Source organism: Magnolia sinica, chromosome 4 (genome assembly GCF_029962835.1).
Source record: "Magnolia sinica isolate HGM2019 chromosome 4, MsV1, whole genome shotgun sequence".
In the NCBI taxonomy this organism is placed as follows: Eukaryota; Viridiplantae; Streptophyta; class Magnoliopsida; order Magnoliales; family Magnoliaceae; genus Magnolia; species Magnolia sinica.
The window spans coordinates 50,736,576-50,752,031 of record NC_080576.1 but is presented as its reverse complement, the minus strand read 5'-3'; the positions used below and the strand labels follow the sequence as shown (position 1 = coordinate 50,752,031).

At 42.3% G+C, this 15,456-nt stretch overlaps 2 long non-coding RNA genes across 4 annotated transcripts in view; both read left to right on the top strand.

Annotated features, from left to right (window-relative positions):
- Window positions 1-7,069, top strand: part of LOC131243105 (uncharacterized) — a 67,827-nt gene extending 60,758 nt beyond the window's left edge. Inside the window, exon 2 of the long non-coding RNA XR_009169867.1 lies at window positions 6,767-7,069. This is a non-coding gene — a long non-coding RNA (uncharacterized LOC131243105). The remainder of the gene's footprint in view (window positions 1-6,766) is intronic.
- A 1,324-nt stretch (window positions 7,070-8,393) lies between these two features.
- LOC131243103 (uncharacterized) lies at window positions 8,394-15,182 on the top strand. 3 transcript variants are annotated; one of them, XR_009169866.1, is made up of 4 exons: window positions 8,394-8,444; window positions 13,651-13,711; window positions 13,934-14,030; window positions 14,758-15,182. It is a non-coding gene; the product is annotated as an uncharacterized LOC131243103 (long non-coding RNA). The 3 variants fall into 3 exon arrangements; XR_009169865.1 differs by lacking the exon at window positions 8,394-8,444 and having other exon boundaries at window positions 13,136-13,711; XR_009169864.1 differs by lacking the exons at window positions 8,394-8,444; window positions 13,651-13,711 and having other exon boundaries at window positions 13,718-14,030.
- The last annotated feature ends 274 nt before the right edge of the window (window positions 15,183-15,456 follow it).

Genomic DNA, 15,456 nt, shown 5'->3' with positions numbered 1-15,456 from the left:
CAACGTCAAGCCCGACTTGATGAGTATGGTGACGAGATAGAGGAAGAGGAAGAAAGCAGTGAAGAGGAGGAGGAAGAAGAATTTGAAGAAGGAAGTGATGATGAGGAAGAGCAGGAAGAAGAAGAAGAGGATGCTCAAGACTCTGATGGGGGCCCTCCTCCCACTACACATGAGCTCCACCATGATCGGCCTGCTTTATAAGCTTGCTTAGCTCAGATTGAGGAGAGCCAAGTCACCCTGAGACAGGAGGTCAGAGAGACCCTGGCTGAAGTGAAGCAAAGGCTTGATGAGAGTCAGGCTTACATGAAACAAAGGTTTAAGAAGGTGTCTCACACATTGAAGGCTCTCCTGTGCTGTATGCAAGACAAGGGTGCTCCTCCACCATCACCAGATTTGGACGACTAGTCATATGTTGTAGTCATCTTTTAGTTTTCTTTGTTGCCAGTTTTCTTTTGTACTAGCCTTGGTCGGCTTGGTTGGTTGTTAGTGTGTTTAGCGTTCAAAACTGGTGTTAGAATAGCTCACATGCATCTTCTGTCATGATCCATGTAAGACTACATCTCATGTATTGTGACAATTTTGGCTAAATGAAATGCATGAAGCTTCTTTTGATTTAGAAGGTGAATGATGTTTGTATGCACATGTGTTCTTATGCTAAATCCTACACTGGTTGTACCCTGTGTTTTATATAGGGAATGCCACCTAAGGCCACTCGGAGCACTGCACGTCTTGTACTTGGCGGATCATTTGACGGGGCACCTCCCCTAAGCGATAGCCACACAGACCCCAGTTTGGGCCTAAATCACAAGACTATGCCAGATTCTCTACCAGCCACTGGCCCTATAAATGGGTCAACACTTAGTGCACCACCGATTCCGGAACAGAACCGTACGTCCCCTCGATGCCACGCATTCCTCTGGCGGCTTCTCCTCCTGATAGGTTAGAGTAGATGATGCTCCTTATGCAGCAGTAGCAGTAGCAGATTTGGACCACTATTGTGGGGGCTCTTGCCCAGAACATGAACGTGGCCCCGCCTGCACTACCTGTGCACCCTGTTGGAAACATGAATGCTATCGGTTTATTTGAGCGATTCTAGTGCTTCCGACCTCCCACTTTTGTGGGTACTCACAAACGTGAGGAGGTCGAACACTGTCCTGACTGTATCTCTAAGATTTTGAAGCCGCTGCATTGCACTGAGGCAGAGCAGGTTGAGTTAGTTACATACATGTTCAAGAAGGAGGCTAGTCAATGGTGGGACAGCATCATTTGGACAGTGGCTGATGGGTATGTATGGACGTGGGAAGCTTTTGAGACCTGCTTTCATGAGAAGTACTTTCCCCTCATGTACCGTAATGAGAAGGAAGGAGAGCTTCTTCGCCCCCGACAGGGACGGATGAGGGTAGCAGAGTATGAGAACCATTTTACGGAGCTGGCCAGAAACGCTCCTTTCATACTAGTAGACAAGCCGATGTGAATGCGACGTTTCTCAGATGGTCTGCGGCCTAATATCTGCACGAAGATGTGTTGCACTAGCTAAGAAGGATGAGTACAGACTATCTCATACACGTGTGCCCATGGGCCCTAGGCCTCAACCTGATTTGCCGAGCAGACCGTTCATTGGCAAGAGGCCACGTGTAAATTCACCTCCCAGGCTTATGACTCCACCGACACAGCCTAGCCGATCAAATCTATAGTGCAATTACTACAAGAGGTCAGGCCATACTGACACTTATCGCTTTACTAGGATGAGGGACAACGGCTTCACCCCTCCTCAAAAGATCAACCGTCAGTTACCTCAAGCTATCTCAGCTCCACCTCTACAATCAGTGCCACCTGCACCTCGATTTAGGCTGCCTCAATGACCTATGGCATCACAACCGAACCATTCTCAGTAGGTGTGAGTGGATGCGCTTGTAGCTGAAGCGTCTGAGTCAGCAGTTACATTGCCTTTGGCTTTTCGAAGTCACTACTCACATCCAAGGTACACCCGTATTTTTATTAGTGGACACCGGGTCCACTATCTCAATAATATCATGTGCAGTAGTCAAGCGACTAGTGATGAAAACTACTCCTATGGTTGGGGTGAGACTCATTACCACCACAGGGACCTTCTCAGATACTACCAAGATTTGTAAGGGTTGCTTGATAGACTTAGGGAGCAAAACAGTACTCGTTGACCTGATTGTCGCCCCGCTGTGTCATTACAATGTTATCCTCGGTATGGATTGACTCACCGAGATAAGGGCAAAGATCAATTGAGATACTAGAGTGGTGATAGCTCATGGATCTGAGGGCACGACCTTTACTTTCCCAGTTCAGGTCAGTTGGTACTAACATATTAGTTGTTATGCTACCATGCTAGAGAATGTTGATGGCACGACACTTCGGAACACGCATGTAATCTGAGATTTTACAGACGTGTTTAGGATGAAACATTAACTACCTCCTCGGTGCGAGATCGACTTTATTATCGACCTTGTGCCCGGAGCGACACCCATTTTACTACCGACGTATCGCATGCCTCCATGTGAAATGGAGGAATTGAGGAGACAGATCGACGGTCTGTTGGAATCAGGCTTCATATGACCAAGTGTATCCCCTTGGGGAGAAGAAGAAAGATGGATCACTATGATTGTGTATTGATTATCGCAGGTTAAACCAAGTGATAGTGAAGAACAAGTATCCTTTACCCAGGATAGATGATTTGTTCGACCAGTTAAAAGGGGCACAATATTTTTCAAAGATCGACTTATAGTTGGGTGTCAGGGATGACAACATATAGAAAACAGTATTCAGAACCAGCTTTGGGCACTACGAGTTCCTTGTGATGTCATTTAGACTCACAAACGTGCTAGCCATGTTCATGGACCTAATAAACCGGGTGTTTCAAACATATTTGTACCGATTCATCGTCATATTTATAGATAACATCCTGATATACTCCAAGAGTTGGGAAGATCACGAGGGGCACCTACGAGCAGTCTTTGATACTCTCAGGGAGAACCATTTGTTTGCTCAATACAGGAAATGCCACTTCTGGAGAGAAGTCAAGTTCCTGGGACATGTGGGTCCAAGGAAGGAATAGTTGTGGACCTTGCTAAGGTGACCGCAGTTCAGGATTGGGAGTAGCCTAGTTTAATTACTGAAGTGAGGAGTTTCCTCGGCATGGCAGGTTACTATCGTCGATTCATTAAGGACTTTTCCAAGATAGTCAGACCGTTGTCGCGACTCACTTGGAAGGATCTCAAGTTTGCTTGGAATGAGAAGGTAGAAGCAGCCTTTCAGGAACTGAAGGACAGGTTGACTTCGCACCCATGCTAGTATTGCCAGAGAAGGGGGTCAAATATACCATTTACACCGATGTCTCTCGTGTTGGTTTGGGTTGTGTTCTTATGCAGAAGGATAGGGTGATTGCCTATACATCACGATAGTTGAGGAAACACAAAGAGAACTACCCTACGCACGACTTGGAATTGGCGACCATCATCTTTGCATTAAAGCTCTGGAGACATTACCTCTACGGAGAGGAGTTCGAGCTCTTTTGCTACCACAAGAGCCTCAGATACATATTTATGTAGAAAGACCTGGATATGAGGCAACGATGATGAATGAAAACCTTGAAAGACTTCAAATTTGAGGTCTCCTACCATCCTGGCAAGGCTAACCTTATGGCAGACGCATTGAGCCACAAGAAGACGATAGCATTTACAGCTCCACTGATGATAGGAGAACAGAACATGGAAGAAATTGTGTGAGACTTTGAGCAAAAACTTAGGGTGGAGGAGCCGTCTGAGAGCATCGCACACATCCGCTAGCAGCCACTTATTGATGACTGAATTATTGTGGCCCAGAGAGAAGATGAATGGTTAATAAAAGTGAGAGAGCAAGCAACCGACAGCGAAGAGTCCGAATGGAGAGTTGGTTCAGATGGGGGATTACGTTATCGTGGCCGCCTATGCATTTTGAATCTTCATGACTTGAGAAAGGAAGTTCTAGAAGCCACTCATAATTCGAGAATGGCAATGCATCCTGGCAGTACGAAGATGTATCGAGACATGAAGCATTCGTACTGGTGGGACAACATGGAGGCCCACATAGCAGACTTTGTGTCCCGTTGCCTCACGTACTAGTAGGTCAAGGCCGAGCATCGCCGACCTCTTAGTTTACTTCAGTCCATGCCTATAGCTGAATGGAAATGGGATTTCATCTCTATAGATTTCATTACGGGGTTGCCAAAGATGAGGAAGGGAAATAACTCCATTTGGGTGATTGTGGACCAATTGATGAACACAGCTCATTTCCTCTCAATTAGAGTCTCAAACTCATCAGATGATTTGGCCAGGCTATACATCAAGGAGATAGTACGTCTGCATGGAGTTCCTATGAAGATCGTGCCGGATCGAGACACGTGATTCACGTCTATCTTCTGGACTTGTATCTAGGAAGCAATGGGGGTGAAACTGAAGTTCAGTATTGCGTTCCACCCATAGATTGATGGGCAAATGGAACGGGTAAATCAGGTGTTAGAAGATATGTTGCGAGCTTGTGTGCTTGATTTCAAGGATAGTTGGAATGACTGTCTTACCTATGCTGAGTTCGCTTATAATAACAACTTTCAAGCCAGCATTAGCATGACACCCTACAAAGCACTGTATGGGCGCCCATGTAGAGCACCGCATTGCTAGGTAGTGGTTGGCAAGAAGAGTTTGATTGGCCCAGAGTTAGTGCAGGCGACCTCAAAGAAGACCAACATTATCAAGCGTCAACTTCTTGCAGCACAGAGTAGACAGAAGAGCTACGCATATGTTTGATGGATTGTGATTATTAACGGTGTTGACATAGGATTCTCAAATACCTTATTTATACATACAAATTCCATTAAGTAACCTAAATTTTAAATACATAATTTATATATGAAATGCATATGTATGATAAAACGTTCAATATGTTTGTTAAAATGCTCAAATGAGAATCATATATGAATTGGTTGTTAAATGCTGTTATGACTTCACATGTGATTCCATGTTGCATTAAAGTTTGATTGGGACTACTACGTAGTCCAGGCAATCAGTAACGGTTTCTGATTGAGTGACCGAACTAGTCTCGCCACAACGGATATGTTCGGTGAATTCGAGCCGTATGGTGATTGTCGACAGTGGTTAGGCCTTACCAATGTAAAGCCCATTTCAACCTTGGTACCACGATCCGTTATGACTCATGAACCGGGCATGGTGATATGGGACACCGTGGTTGAGCTGTCGGCCTACGCTGGGGTGACGAGTCTTCCCGTAGTGACCAGTGAGCAATCCAAACTCGTGAGTTGAATACGGTGATTTGGGACACTGTATTCGAGCTGTCGACCTATGCTAAGGTGACGAGCCTTCCCATAGTGACCTCAAGTATAAACTAGGCCTACATCAAGGTGATGAGCCTCCTGTAGCGACCTGAACTTGCCTATTCACTGCTTTTAAATCAGGGTTGATGTTGCCCTATAACTTGCCTATCGTATGTGATTAACTAGGATTGACGACCCTAGATGGATCATTGTTTGGGTAAATGATATAAAGGGAGGTACCTTGGCTTCTCGAATCTGCTGTATGAATAAGCCTAAATAAATTACTTGGCTAACACGACCATGCATCGCATTGCATGTGCTTTGGCGAGGAAGCGCACGTTTAGGGAGTTTGCCATGCGAGATCGTGAGATGATGTCGCTGAGGGAGTGCAGGCGAGGGCATGCATCATTATAGCATATCTTTCCTGCATTAATAAGAGTACTTAGGACATGATTGTTGTACTACTTTATCATTACTGCTTGACCGAATTGATAACATATTAACCTTTGCTTTATAGTACCACTGAGTTGATCACTCACTCCCACTCTGGGATGGTGTTTTAAAACACCAACCCGACTCTGTTTTAGCTGCAGATGATGGCAAGGCTTACGAAGAAGAGCTTGACTTTTTCAACGATGAGGAGTTCTCCTATATGCAGCTATCAGGCGGGTCTGTGTAGACCATGTGTTGATCGACGGGATTGCAGGGATATGAATTAGTGGGACACTACACTTTGTCATTTTGTATATTTTGGAACAAACATATATATATTCATCCTGGTGACAAGATCATACTCTGGGGATTTGTAACCACTCATATACCTTATATATCTATCACAGTCTTCTGCTTACTAAATTTAATCATCTTTGGAGTATGATATGCTATTTTAGTGTAATCCCATTCATGTTTAATGTACTAATACAGACAACATTTAATCATCATTATTTATGTTGCATACGTGATGCGTTGGAACTCGGGAGTTGAGCTTCTGCTCGACCCCCGATTTTCAGGGCTTTACAGGAATCGATACCAAGACCTTATTGTTGAAACGAGGTATCTTTCACTCAGTCTACTACTTCAGCTATGGATTAAGGTGTTCTCCATTCAACAAGTTTGAACTAGCTTTCTTTCCTAGATAGTGGATCTCATGGATTCTCATTCATTCACAAAATTTGATTTGAATATTTTTCAATTATGTTTTAGATGTGCATTTCACTCACTGTTTCTACTTTATTTTATTTCAACTATGTTAAAATAACCAGCATATTCTGATGGGAAGAATTCTTTTCCAGCATTGGCCGTGTTAATTGTCATGGCTCAGTTTTTCCTGTGTTCTGTTACTGTCAATTGCCATGTGGATTTTTTGAGGAATTAAACACAAACCAGTGTGTTATTATTATATGAATTTGGTTTCTGATGTTTGTTTTGCAGCAACTATTGGTTTCTTCCCGAAATCTGGAGTTTTTCACCAATGGTTATCGCTACCTCATTTAGATTCTTCCTGCTGTCGTTATTGCTCTGATGTATTTATCAGGCAAAATCGACAAATTAGGTAAAGTTTCTTGTACTGTATCAGTGACCCTTAAAACCTATACCTATTGGCCAATAAAGACTATTTCAATTCCAACAAGTGGGACCATGGCTAGGTGATCCAGAATACTTTATCTGTTGTATGTTGTCATACACTAACTATTCCCCAAATCACTGATCTATAAGACAATCTTACGCTTTCAATTTGTGGCCAAATAGATGGACGGTTAGAGAGAAAGAGAGATAGAGATAGAGAGAGAGAGAGAGAGAGAGAGAGTAACTGTATATCCAATTGGTTTGGGACCTCTAAACGTGAAATGATTCTTGAGAATGGTCCATTCATAGTGAATTAAACCAAACCAACAGTCAGGATTACTCTCTTTAGGCGTTCTAATTAGTTGATTTTGCACCATTTCAAAAATGGTGGTGACTATTCAACCATACACATGGCATAGTTGTATAGTAATCCAGATCATCCAAAGAGCTGACACATCCAGGGTGAAGCATAACTAAAGAATTGAACTAGAAGATAATACAACCATCAAATTTCTCCCTTCAAATTTGGACTACTCACTATTTACTTTTGACCATCTACTTGATAGCCATCAATCAGATACTAAGGATTGCTTGATCAGTTGTTTTTTGAGATGCTTCGCCCATAATGAGTTATAAGACCCACAATTTCGATGATCTGTCTAGCTGCACATCAGTGCCACATGTCAGCAATATGAGTCACCACCACTTCAATATGAGCCAAAATACCAACTATCCAAAACACAGGTGGACTAGACAATATGAAACAAAAACATTCCCAAAATCTCTAAATTCATGTGTTTTTGTCCACCTGAGTTTTTCATTAACCTGATTTTTTTCAACATCCCTTCATCCTGATGGAGCACAAGTAACAAGAAGAATGGATTGCATATACACACCATGATGGGGCCCAAACATGATTCAACATATTTCTATCTGGGTGTCCTTTCTTCCCTCACTGTTCCCTGTGTTGTGGTCCACGGGAGCTACCGTTTTTCTTCCTTCTTCCTTCTTCATGCTTCTTCTTCATTCTTTTTTCTTCTCTTTCTTTTTTGGTTTTGTGGTGTGTGTGTGCGTGCGTGTGCACGTGTGCCAGGATGTATCAGCCAATATGTGCACAATGTGTGCTAGTTTTAACTGATACTTTACACCTTGCTGACATATGAGATTGAGGGGATGGAATCATTAATTGAAGTGAAGTAAGCCAAAGATCTTAAATCAACAATGTAGTGAATGCATCCACCAGAGTTGCATAGTTATATAACAGAAGCTTTGTGTTATCTATTATTTTTATACGTAATTGAGCTCAAGTGTGGTATGGGTATGGGTTAGGAAATGCTTTGTTGATTGAGATTGAATGCATGATAACTAAGATCTTAGCATGCCTAACCAGATACTCATTCTGGTTATGTTTTCTTTACATGCTTATTTCTTGTCTTGCAGGCACGATTGTTCCAATGCTTAAAGCTATGATGGTTGTTGTCCCTATTGAGAATTCCATGACACATATGGTCAATCTCTTATAAATATTCTCATTTCCATCCAAGTAAGTAAAACTTGAATAAATTTATTATACTAATGCAAGGAACATTGACATGGCTTTTAGGAAAAACTTGAATAAATTTTCGTGCCTTTTGACCTTGTATCTATGCCTATAGCTAAGAGATGTTCTCTTTATGTAAGACCTTACCCGAGTATGCATTTCGTTCCCCTAAGTCTCGCGGTCCTACCAGTCGAATCCCGGTGACCCGCGACCTATGGATAGTGATTGCGGTCATCCTTAAGTCCAGTCACGTAGACCCAATTAGGATCGACTCGAAACTTATGCCATTTTGACCGCATCGGCGCCGTGGTTCCAACACCGCATCCCATGCATGAATCTAACATGTACATCTTATGTTATTGACCCATCAATTCTTGACCACTCATCATGCATGGGGCCCACTTGATAGGGGCCCACATGATTTTCCATGGTGGGTCCTACCTAGGTGCTCCTTTCTAGCGAACCTACACACCTAACCTTACCTAACCCTACCTAACCTAACCTAGCCTAGAGTAGCTAGCTAGAGAGGCTATCATTAGCCTTGGTTACCACACCCAAGACTCATCATGGGGTTTCTCTCTTTTCTAACAAGAGAAATCATTGCTTCCTTATACCTCTCTTCTCTCTCTATCTCTCCCCCTCATTCTCTCATTCTCACCCTCCTTAGCAATGGACGTCCCATCCCTCTCTTCCTAACTTTAGCCCTTTCTTCCTTCCCTCTACCACCATCTAACCACTAAGAACCCATCTCCAACCTTCAAACACCTCCCTTTTGAAGAATAGAACCTTGATCTTGAGTTTATAGTCATCTCTTCAAGGTGGGTGTTTCATCAACATTCTTCACCTCTTCTTCTTCTTCCCTTTCTTCTCTTCTTTCTTCTACATGCATGGAAGCATGTAGGGCCCACCAATCCATGGTGGAGGCCCTAAATGGCTCCTAAGATGAAGGCTAAGGGCCTAGATCCTACATAATCCATTCCATGGTGGGCCATTTTCCATGGACCCACCGTGATGATTTCCTCTTATTTCTTGCATCTCATGGGCCATCTAGGCCTTTGCATGCATGTAGGGAAGAAACCCCTACCATCCAACAATTTATTTTAATGTATCTTGCCATGCATGTAACTCATATGAATAGTGATGGTGTGGATTGTGTGCGGGTGGCCCATTAATGGCAGGACCACCCACCTATGGCCGATTCTTGCTCCTTTTATCTCACCTTTCTCTATATTTTCTTCTATGTATGTTAATAAGGTGTGGCCCACCAAAGTAGGTCAGTAACCTCCTAGGCCCCAAGCACGGTGGTCCAAGCCCACTTGATTGGACGTCTAGGCCCAACCATGCTTGCATGGTTTGGGTGACCTCCAAATCACACTTTTCATGGAGGTTTGGGTGAACTTATAGGCCTAGAATTTTTTTAACATATCAAGGTGGACCCCACATATTAAATCAGGGCTATGGGCCCTTTGATTATATTGTATGGGCCAAAATATGGACAGCACATGTTGCTGTCCAGATTTCAGCCCAGTTGGAGTATGTGTTTTGGGTTGATGTTTAGATCTATTTCTAGACCCTTTTACCCTAAATTTCTTTAGGACTTTTGTAGTGTGTAGACCTCACTTTGATGTGGTATGGGACCCAAACCCTATCTCCCATGATTGAGGCCCATGGGTTGGGCTAAAGATGGCTAACTGTCCAGAATTTTCTGGACAGTTCAGCAATACTATATGACAGAAATCACTATGTTTACCTAACTTTCTGGAAGAAGTGGGCCACCCCAGAGGACCCCACTTGTTGTCCATATGTAGTACTAACCTTCCCACAAATTTTCCAAGGGTTTGGGTAGGTCTAGACCCACTCCATAAGATCCCAAACATAGGGACAGTTAGAATTCTGCAGCAACCAGAATTCTGCAGCATATTCGATTGCCATTTAATTTAAAAATATTTTCCATGATTGTAAAATTCTAAAATTTATTCTAGAGGTGTCCCACCCTTGCTGGGACTCACCTACCAAGTTTCAGGCCAATCGGGCAACCGGTTTTCTAGATATGGTGGTTAGACCAGCCCACCTGGCTGAACGCCCATGGTAGGGACATCCAGCAAGGCTGGCCATCCCACCTATTTTGTGGTCCACCATGATGTGTATTTTATCCATGTGGCCATTCATTTTGAGGCCCTCTTGTATGTGGCCCACCTTAGTGTGGAGCTTTCCAAGGTGAGGCCCACCGTATGCATTCATGTAGGACTGGGCATCCAGCCCATTGGGACGCCCTGACCCATGTGGGATGCCCATGGTGGGGCTGCCGCTGGACCTTTGTTCCAGCAGTGTGGCCCACTTATTTTTGATGTATTTAGGGTGCTCCCTATGTGGTGGGGCCCCTATGCCTAATGTTGAACCACTCTAAATCCTTACTCCAATTAGATGGACCATTTTTTGGGCTCCAACAGGCCCATCAAAACTGGCGGAACAAAAATCCAGCAATATATTGTAAATGTACATTACCTTTAGGCTGAGAATTTAAGGAGTGGGGCCCACCACATTGTGAAGACCTTAGATGGACTAATTCATTCCCTTAATCCCAAAATTTGGGCTTAATTAATGCGACCTTGAGGCCCACCATAGATTGGGCTATTTGGGACCATGTATGTAGTTAGATTGTTGGACTCTTTAGGCCCACATGGGCTAGAACCTTCTTGCTAGGCCCTGTGGAATCTTGGGCCATTTTCACCATAATGTTGTGCTGGGTTAGTGGGCTGGATTTCACAAATGGTTGGGCCGTTAGTTACCCACCAAATCAATTATATTCTTGGGCCAGGTTGTAGGCCCAACTTACTTGACTAGAGCATGATTCTTTACCATGAGGTTTGAGTAATGGGCTGCTCACTAGGCCCACCACAATATATGGAATTGGTGATCTTTATGTTGGGCCCTAACCTTCCCTATGGGCCTATAGTATTGCATATGGGTTGGGCTAGGTGTGTTGCCTTTGGACCCATGTTTGAGTAGGCCTTGGGCCATCTATTTAAGGCCCAATATGGCATGTATGGGGAATGTTATGGCTGCCCTTCTCTTATTTATGGTGATGTGTGGGCCTTGGGCCCGGATGCATGAAAGATTATTGTTTAAGATACCTTCTTGGGACAATTTGTGGTTGGATGTCCACATTTATGGCCCTAAGGTAGGCCCACATGTCTCTATGAGTGGTTAAAGGTCCACCATAGACCTTTGCTAGGCCCATGTCATTGTCCTTCCTTAGCCTTGTGGGCTAGCCCAGACTATTGGGCCCCCATTAGAGAATTTGTCTAAGTACCTAGACTTAGTCCCTACTTAGATAGGGGGAGCGATGACATCATACATCACCGCATAACGCATCTTGTTCATCTGCATGACCCATATACACCATTGTGCGCTTGGTTGGCATTGTGTGCGTGTGGTCATGGTTGTGTCATTGGGCAGATATGATGGTTTCCTAAAGGGATGGAGTTCCCCTCTTGAGCATGTTGGATGCTTGGAGTTGACACATGACTGGTATGCGTGATTCATGCATCTAGCATTCATTACATGGTTTATATTCGCCCTTGCTTCATCAGGGTCGTAGCCTTTACAGGAGTATAGTGATTGGTCATATTGGATATCGAAAATGTTACTTGAGCATTTAGGGCACGTAGGATGTCCTTGGGTTAAAGCCCCTAAACCTTCCTGGTACCAAGAGATGCCTCAACGTCGAGACCGAGTGGAAAACATGAGCATCCGAGTGCCTTATACCATTAGGCTACGACTCCCACTGTAGCGTGATTGGTTGAGAAGGGGTGTGGCCTTACCCTCCCAGGTGAAGAGGGTGTATACTAGGCCGAGTTTGACCAACTCGTAAATGGGTCCGCTACTGTCGAGCTTTGTTGGTGATTGGCTGTCCACAGGTGGGTAGTGAGGTCTTTTACGCTCGCTGGGCTGCGTAGCTGGGATAGCGGTAGTCAGCATGTAGTGTATTTGACCCCGGTGATTTCCCTATAGTGGAACTGTATATGATTGTGGACTTAATATGAGTATTGACATGTATTGCATTGCATTGGTATTGGCTTTATAGGGCTTTTGTCGCCTCGGTATGGCACCCAATACTTATGCATTTCTTTGCATAGCCTTGGTACGGCTTGTTGCATTCATGATTGTCATAACTTAGCCTTGGTATGGCTAGTGGCATTGATAGTGTTCATGGTTCATGCCGAGCTTCTACATTCTCTGATATTTCTTTTCAATACTGGTATTACATACACTTACACCGCCCTCTAAGCTTTCTATAAGCTTATGCATGTAGGTGATTCTAGGCTAGAGAGTGGAGCAGGAGCTAGGGTGTGCCGCTGATCCTTTTGGAGTTTCCTTTATATAGACTTTGTATTTCCCCTTACGCCTTCTATCTTGAAAAGTTTAAATTCTTAGTGGATCTTGTAATGTGTTCCTGCAGTTATTTCATGTGGTTACTATGTTATGATCTTACCTATACTCTTATGGATCGGACTATGTTATAGAAATCCTCCTTGTAGGATCCCAGGATCTGAACCTGGTGAATGGGTGCCAGGAGTTGAGAATGGGGTACTACGGAGGCTGTCGGTGCCAAAATCGGCTATCGGGATTCCCATGAGTTCCAGACGAATCTGGGGTGTGACACTTTCTGTTCTGCGTGTGAAATAAATTAATTATTTATTGTACTATAATCATTTCATTTTCTCCTTGAGGCCTTGACTATTATTTGCTCACGGTTACTTCATCACCACGAGAATTTCTATTTGTTGTTTTCAATTGATCCCAATAAAGTAAATCCTCTATTTCTCGGGTCTTCAAGCTCTCATGACATTTGGGGTCATAGACTCAATAAGTGGTACTTATCATTTGTGAACCTTGTAGCATTTTAAAAAAATGAATGAGTTGTTGTTCTTTGTTTCCTTATAATGCTATGGCATGCCATCATTTTCTTTCAAATCCATTTTCTTCATGAGTTATCAGAGTTTCAAAATGTTGATTGGAGTTAGAAGATGCAAAACCACCCTGTGAGATTTACAAGCCTTAGGAGACCACATAAGCTGCTTCATCATTTTTTGTCATATGTTCTATTTAATTTATTATGTTGTCCAGTCTAAAATCTTCTAAGCCATTTTTCTGCATGTCTATATGCTTGTAGTGTGCTCATTCTGATTCTTAGTGATGCATGTAGGCCTTCCTTCCCTTGTTGCACTGCTGCCTCCTGGTTGTAGGAGTTCAGATTGTCTTGTTAGGTGAGTTTCCACAATTTATTTGTTATTTTAGCAAACCAATGTTATTATTCCAGCATCCCATCGAAGCTTCTTAGTGCCTAAAATTTCTTCACTTGAGAATGATACAAAAAGGTCCATGACCATGTTGCAAAATGTATGCTTCATTTTACATACCTAAATATCTTTTCCTGCTAATTTGGATCTTTCTACTGTGGCCTTTTTTGCTTTACATTCTGGTATCAGGTACCAAGGAGATCTCAAAGTGGATGCAATCATTGATTAGGTTGCAACAACCATACTTGGTTTACCTCATATTCTTTACTACTCGACAGAATCATTGGTAATTCTTAAGACCATTGTCTAGTGCATATATCGTTAATTATATACTAAAAAGGTTTTAATCAATAGTCGTTTGATCTGTTATTCTTGGTTTTAATGAATTTCTGACAATTAAATTTTGTGTAGCTACACCCAATAATTTCAGATTTTTTTTTTTCTTCTTTGAATTAAATTGTATTGTTGATATGCTAAATATTTACTAGAGGAAAGAATACCCAACAATAGGGAAAGGTCTGAAAACACCATCCCAAGCAAGTGAATCCACTTCCCCTCACTATAGGTCTGTCAGTGGGCTGAGCCCTAGCCAATCAAAATCCAAATCTTGAATAGGACCACCCAGATAGGCCTGACCTGACCAGTTAAAAGTCTATATCTAAACCTACCCTAGGGAAGCTTGTTGATAGGCCTACATGTCTTGGATCATCTTACCATTTCCTTGATGGATTTTGTATTTTATTTTGAAGAAAAAATCATTATTTCTGTAGAAGGATATAGTCAATTATTTTACAACTATAAATTTTACCTCAAAAAGTAAAATTTTGCATCAATGCTTAAATGGATGTGTTGGAGCTCAAGGCTTGCTTCCTTTTCTTCCTTTCTTATTCTGAGCTACAAAAGAAACCCATTTAGGCACTCATTTTGCATTTGATTTTTTGTGCCATTTTTATGTCAAAACCAATTTTTCCTAATAGATGTAACCCATTTGTTTTTCTATCTTGGTTATGCAGGTATTGAAAGAGCTTTAAAATCTATTGTGCCATCAGAAACATCCTAGTTGATTTGTTTGAAGGGATAGGACTGTCTAATCAGTGTGAGTTTTTGGTCTATGAAACGTCCATAGTAAATGTTGCAGAATCAACAAAATAGACCCTCATGCGCGTGTGCCATGCATACCAAGATAGATTCTCTAATAACTGAAAGAAAGTGACAACATCCACTTTAAACTTTATTAACTCACTTTTCTATTTGTTTCATAGGCTGTTTTGTTTCTCAAATAGTTTCCATGCCATGTTGTTATATTCATAGGTTGTGTTTTTGAAGTGGATTACCCCAAAGATATTGGGGCTGGTCACACAAACATTAGCGTATCATTGGTCAAGAAGGTAATATTGCATTGTTCTTTTTGTACAAGGGTTGTATTTCTTGAACTTCATTCAGTTTCTCACTTTTCTTTTTTTATAGATCAATTTATATTTCAGGTAGGAACTTCCATTACATTGTTGAATTGTTGGCTATAAAATTTACAAAAGTTTTAACTTATTTGTAGGTGATTCGGAGTTTATAAAGATGTTGATAAAACAACTTTAGGCAATTAATTTTCATTATTATTTTTTTAAATTCATGACAAACGCCGATGGTTTTAGCCCTCGGCGAATGACCCTCGTATGAAAATGCCAACAACTAAAACCGTCGAAAGCTAAATGGCT